Source organism: Haliotis rubra, unplaced genomic scaffold (assembly GCF_003918875.1).
Source record: "Haliotis rubra isolate DU_JTF1 unplaced genomic scaffold, ASM391887v1 Scf1002, whole genome shotgun sequence".
In the NCBI taxonomy this organism is placed as follows: domain Eukaryota; kingdom Metazoa; phylum Mollusca; class Gastropoda; order Lepetellida; family Haliotidae; genus Haliotis; species Haliotis rubra.
The window spans coordinates 29,438-36,244 of record NW_025764896.1 but is presented as its reverse complement, the minus strand read 5'-3'; the positions used below and the strand labels follow the sequence as shown (position 1 = coordinate 36,244).

At 40.1% G+C, this 6,807-nt stretch overlaps 1 long non-coding RNA gene across 1 annotated transcript; it reads right to left on the bottom strand.

The window, feature by feature from the left end:
* Positions 1-1,259: 1,259 nt before the first annotated feature.
* On the bottom strand, positions 1,260-2,278 carry LOC124267287. The gene is made up of 3 exons (XR_006895997.1): positions 2,268-2,278; positions 2,124-2,159; positions 1,260-1,375 (listed from the first exon to the last, which is right to left on the bottom strand). It is a non-coding gene; the product is annotated as an uncharacterized LOC124267287 (long non-coding RNA).
* Positions 2,279-6,807: the final 4,529 nt, after the last annotated feature.

Genomic DNA, 6,807 nt, shown 5'->3' with positions numbered 1-6,807 from the left:
GTGGTAGTGGTAGTGGTAGTAGTAGTGGTAGTGATAGTGGTAGTTGTATTGGTATTTGTATTGGTAGTGTTAGTGTTAGTGTTAGTGTTAGTGGGCATGATAACAAACTCAGGACTAAAGCATCTGTATACCTGTGCATCATCTGCATAGTGATGACGATTCACACGGTGCTCATCAATTACGCTTCCGAGCTCTGTTATGTACAATGTGAACAGGACTGGTCCTAGGACAGACCCCTGTGGAACACCATACTTGTAATGACCATCAATGATGACGGTCTGAACACCAACCGACAGGTACGACTGGAACCAAGTAAGAGCTGTTCCGTCAATGGAGAAATCACCCATAAGACGATGGATGAGTTTGTCATGGTCGATGGTATCAAAGGCACTGCTTAAATCGAGAAGGGCCAATATACCACCACGCCACAAATCATCGAGGACCTTGACTAGTGCCGATATGCAGACTGGAGATTGTCATACAAATCGTGTTGTAGGAGATAATAATGAATCATTGTGATCTGTAGCCAAAGCTTCATTGTCCTGACTTTAACTTTCTGTGTTAAATATTGGTTTACATTGGTCATTGTAGAATATTGCAGAACTTGTTCTGTACCTAACTATTCCATATGCTCATTCAAGATTCAATTCCAATCAAACGTTCATTTACCACCTGCCCCAGCGCCTGGGCTTCTTTACCACCTGAATTCAGTTAAGTAAAGACCTATGTAGATATACCTAGATTGTGTTAAAATTTTCACTTTGGTGATGACAAACCTTGAGTGAGTGAGTGAGTGAGTTTAGTTTTACGCTGCTTTTAGCAATATTCCAGCAACATCACTAGCGGGGACACCAGAAATGGGCTTCACACACTATAGCCATGTGGGGAATCGAACTGGGTTCTTCGGCGTGACGAGCGAACGCTTTAACCACTAGGCTACCTCACCGCCCGACAAACCAGGAAACACAATCGGGTCGGAGGTGAGAGAGTGAGTATGCTTTTATGCCGCTTTCAGCAATATACAAGCAATATGACGGCGGGGGACACACTGTACTTATACCCATGTGGGGAATCGAACCCTGGTCTTCAGTGTGACAAGCGGACGCTTTAACTACCGCCCCCGGGTCGAAGGACAATTGGAACAAGTGACCATGCGTTCTTTAGAACTCAATGAACTGTCAGCTGTCTGGACATTCCCCGTCAGGCAAAACTAATAATAAATAATAAACAACTAGAAAATATACATGTTGCGTGCACGTTTTATTCAAGGTCGACGTCAACACAGTCCATACAATCAGAATGACACATTGACAAATGTGTATAATGGGTCAAGATCAAAGGTCTTCATATACTTCGTCAGGTTCCTATTAATATCCTGCAAACAGAGATGAATATAATGGGTAATGATGGATGTGTCTGCAGACAATCTGTAAGATTTGTTCGTTGGCTTGTTGTTTAACGCCGGACCTAGCCGGTCTGTTTGAGTCTGAAGCAGCATCGTTCAGAAGGAGACGACTCCGACGGACATGTTCATCATAAAATATATACTTTTCTCTGTGATCCTTGTTGAATCATTAATGTGATCGGAAATATTCATTGCAACATATATATAGTGATCACCTGAATTAACAGTCTTTTCATTCACTTCTCAAGGTTGTTAATAATATCCGAAAATAAAGAAAGGTTGGTAAAGTATACGACAATGAGTTATGATATATATCTGTCTGCAGTCGAGCTGTTAAACCAATTGAAGTTCTACAGTTCTTCTCTGTATGCGAGTGAGTTTAGTTTACGCCGTTTTAGCAATATTCAAAGCAACATCACGACGGGGACACCAGAAATGGGCTTCACACATTGTACCCATGTGAGGAATCGAACCAGGGTCTTCGGCGTGACAAGCGAACGCTTTAACCACTGGGCTACCCCACCGCCCCAGTTCTTCTCTGTGATTCCTACTGAATCATTATAAGGATTGTTTTGACAGGACACATCAATAGTAAAATAAATTCAATTTACAGCCATGTATCTCGATTTTTTGGGTTTAGACAAACCATTATATGTGCAGATACAATATTAATGCTGAAAGCAAATGATTACATGAAGGTGACCATAATGTCAACTACCTTTTCTTCCGAAGCCGAAACCTCCGAATCCCAACCCTCCAAGACCTCCAAAACCTCCAAGTCCGTATCCTCCGAGTCCTCCGAATCCTCCGAGTCCATATCCTCCGAGTCCTCCTAATCCTCCGAGTCCATATCCTCCTAGACCGTATCCTCCAAGTCCGTATCCTCCAAGTCCGTATCCTCCAAGACCTCCGAGCCCTCCAAGTCCGTATCCTCCAAGACCTCCGAGCCCTCCAAGTCCATATCCTCCTAGTCCCAGTCCATATCCTCCATAACCTCCAAGACCTCCGAGACCTCCAAGACCTCCAAAACCTCCAATTCCTAGTCCTTTACCATAGTGAATTGGCTCGGCGACAGCGGCCGCGACCAGGCATGCTACCAAGACGATGACGGAGTTCATGATGCTGGTGTGCTGGAAAATATTTCATATCCTTCATTTAATATTAAAAGGCATGCCTGCATATCTGACAAGTTTAAGACTTTTAATTATTAATGTTTAATTCTCTTAAATTATTACCACAAAATAGAAACTTCGCAATAATAGAAATACGGTGATTTTACTCTTGGCAAACTAAACAAACAGTTGAAATAGCGAGAAATTTCGCTGTAAGACATACTTATGCTACCAAAGTAGTACCATTAGGTTCCGAACACTGCTTCGGAAGATGTTGATAGAATTGGAGAAATAATCAAGGCAATGTATAATCTACACCAAATTTAAAAAAAAAATTAAGTACAGTTTGTTCAGAATCTAATTCGTATAGCTGATCATGAGTGAAATTTCATTGATTTAACTAAATGTGCAATCAAGATATGAAAATGCTTACAAGCACCACTTTAGATGTACAACAAATACTTTTTATAACCAGTTTGTGGTATAACAAAGCTATAATACCAAGACCACTGCGTTTGGTGATCACCGCACATTTGATAATGGATGCCAGATGATGAACTTCAATATATACATCGCCAAACCTGGTGGCTGTACGATACGTTTGTTTGTTGTTTACCACCGCGCTCAGCAATATTCCAGCTATATGGCGGCGGTCTGGACCGGACAATCCAGTGATCAACAACATGAGCATCGATCTACGTATTTTGGATACCAGACATTTGTCAAGTCAGCGAGCCTGACCACCCGATCCAGTTAGCCTCTTACAACAAGCATGAGATGCTGAATACCTATTCTAACTCGGATCTTCACGGGTCTGTGAAGAAGTCACTTACCTGTGGGTGGTGTGTTGACGAAGATAGCCTTGGAAGAGGATATGGAGGGATGAAAAAAATGCACGTATATATATACGTGTACGGTAGTCATGTGATCGTTACGTAAAAAACCGCACCTGTTTTTCCCTGTTCCTTAACCCACGGCAAAAAAACCCATCATCACTCATAGATCTTAGGCAGTCAAGCCGACATCACGTTTTGAATTTACCCCCATCCCCTTCCCACCCCACCCCCGACCCCACATTCTCCCATACTGTAAACCTCTCCCCCCAACAAATCCGAACCTCTCTACAATCCCCAGCCTCATCATTTGATTCATCCATCTTCCGTTTCTCTAGCAACCATAAACTCTATATGTACTCGATGTCAGAATGTGGCTGTGAGTCTATCTATTTTATGACAACTAAAAAACCTGAATGAGATAATACAGAGATTTTCATTATGAGACTAATAACCTTCTTCATTCTGAACACGTGAAATTACTTGGAAAAAAACACACGTTTAGAAAGCTCCATATCGTTTTGAATACAAATCATTCAACAGTGATTGCCGGTCAAACTGCACACGTGAAAGGACATATTGATAAAAAAATCTTGAGTGGAGAGTTTGATTTGATGGAAATTTATGCCTTCAATGGAACCAACATTACAGTTGAGGCAACAAACGTTCTTGGTGGCTCCATAACATGCATTTGAAGCCGTGCTCTGGGTGGCTCCGTGACAAATATTTGAAGCACGGGTTCTGTATGGCTCCATGACATATATTTGAAGCACATGTTCTGTATGGCTCCCTGACATATATTTGGATCACGGGTTCTGGATGGCTCCTTAAGATATATTTGAAGCACGGGTACTGTATGGATACCTGACATATATTTGAAGCACGGGTTCTCTATGGCTCCCTGACATATATTTGAAGCAAGGATTCTGGATTGCTTCTTAAGATATATTTGATGCACGGGTTCTGCATGGATACCTGACATATATTTGAAGGATATGTTCTGGGTGGCTTCCAGAAATATATTTTAAGCATGGGTTATAAATGGTTTTCTGATATATATTTGAATCGCAGGTCATGAAAGGTTTCAGGATATATATTTGAAGCACGGCGTCTGTATGGCTCCCTGACATATATTTGAATTATATGTTCTGGGTGGTTCCCTGAAATATTTTTGAAGCACGGGTTCTGTATGGCTTCCTGACATGTATTTGAAGCATATGTTCTGGGGTGGTTGCCTGCCATACATTTGAATCACGGGCTCTGAATGGTTCCTTGACATATATTTGAAGCATGTGTCTGGGTGGTACTCAAACAAGTGAAGTACTCGTCCTTGGCTGTACCCTAAAGAACATTTGAAGCAATCGCCGTCCTGTTTAATACCTTCCCATACATTTGAAGCGATAGTTGTTCTCGATGTTCCCCAGTCATACATTTGAAGCTGCACACGTAATGGATGATTTGATTCAAACATGTTATGTTAAGATGTAAGAAAAACATGTTATGGATGATATCCTATCTGGCACTTGATTCAACAACTGTTATGGATGATACCCTACCTTATACTTGAAGCAGCAACTGCTATGGGTGATACCTTACCTTATACTAAAAGCAACAACTGTTATGGGTGATACCCTACCTTATACTTTAAGCAACAACTGTTACAGGTGATACCTTACCTTATGCTAGAAGCAACAACTGTTACGGGTGATACCTTACCTAATACTAGAAGCAACAACTGTTATGGGTGATACCTTAACTTATACTTGAAGCAAAAACTGTCATGGATGGTAACCTACCTTATACTTGAAGCAGCAACTGTTATGGGTGACACCTTACCTTACACTTATACTTGAAGCAACAACTGTTATGGGTGATACCTTAACTTATACTTGAAGCAACAACTGTTATGGGTGATACCTTACCTTATACTTGAAGCAACAACTGTTACGGGTGATACCTTACCTAATATACTTAAAGCAACAACTGATACGGGTGATACCTTACCTTATACTAGAAGCAACAACTGTTATGGGTGATACCCTACCTTATACTTGAAGCAACAACTGTTACGGGTGATACCTTACCTTATACTTGAAAGCAACAACTGTTACGGGTGATACCTTACCTTATACTAGAAGCAACAACTGTTATGGGTGATACCTTACCTTATACTTGAAGCAACAACTGTTACGGGTGATACCTTACCTTATACTTGAAGCAACAACTGTTATGGGTGATACCTTACCTTATATACTTAAAGCAACAACTGTTACGGGTGATACCTTACCTTATACTAGAAGCAACAACTGTTACGGGTGATACCTTACCTTACCTTATACTTTAAGAAACTTTTGAACAACTGTTACGGGTGATACCTTACCTTATACTTGAAGCAACAACTGTTATGGGTGATACCCTACCTTATTCTTGAAGCAACAACTGTTACGGGTGATACCTTACCTTATACTAGAAGCAACAACTGTTACGGGTGATACCTTACCTTATACTAGAAGCAACAATTGTAATGGGTGATACCATACCTTTTACTTGGAGCAACAACTGTTATGGATGGTACGCAACCTTATACTCGAAGCAACAACCGTTAAAGATGCCACCTTACGTTATAGTTGAGGCAGCAACTGTTGTGGATGGTACCCTACCTTATACTTGAAGCAACAACTGTTATGAATGGTACCCTACCTTATACTTGAAGCAACTGGTATGGTTGATACCTTACCTTATACTTGAAGCAACAACTGTTATGGGTGATACCTTACCTTATACTTGAAGCAGCAAGTGGTACGGATGGTACCCTACCTTAATCTCGACTTATAACACCTTATCGTAGTAAGTATTTCTGAGAATGTGTTGCAGAACAATTAATCACCGTTTTATTGATATAAATGTGTAAATGCGTTCAATTGTTGACACAGTTTAGAGAATAATTATCATGTTTAGGCACACATGGGTGACACCTATATCAAAATGGTGTGACACCCCATGTTTGCGTTTTGTTTGCATGAATTGAAGTTTGTAGGGGAACTCAGAATGTGTTAGGGTATTTTCGTTGTATTGTTCAAGCAATACGTATTGCAATATTTTTGCATGATGCTTTTGTGATTACCTTTATGGTTCAAAACAATTTTACACACTCTCATTCACAACAAATGTTTTCCTTCGTTATTCAACTACAAAACGGCAAACTGTAATACAATATAAATATAACAATATAGAATAGAAAATAAAATCCACGACTATACAACCCCTAATTTTAAGATTGCTGTTATCAGAACCAAAACATGTATTTTAGGGACTTAAAATGTAGAAAATAGGATCTTTCATGTAAACTTGTAACATCGAGAAAACAATCGAAATAACTATTTCCATATCAATAAGAAATCTCTCCTTAATGCTGAATGGATTGTACAGATAGATCATTATCAAAATAAAAATACCA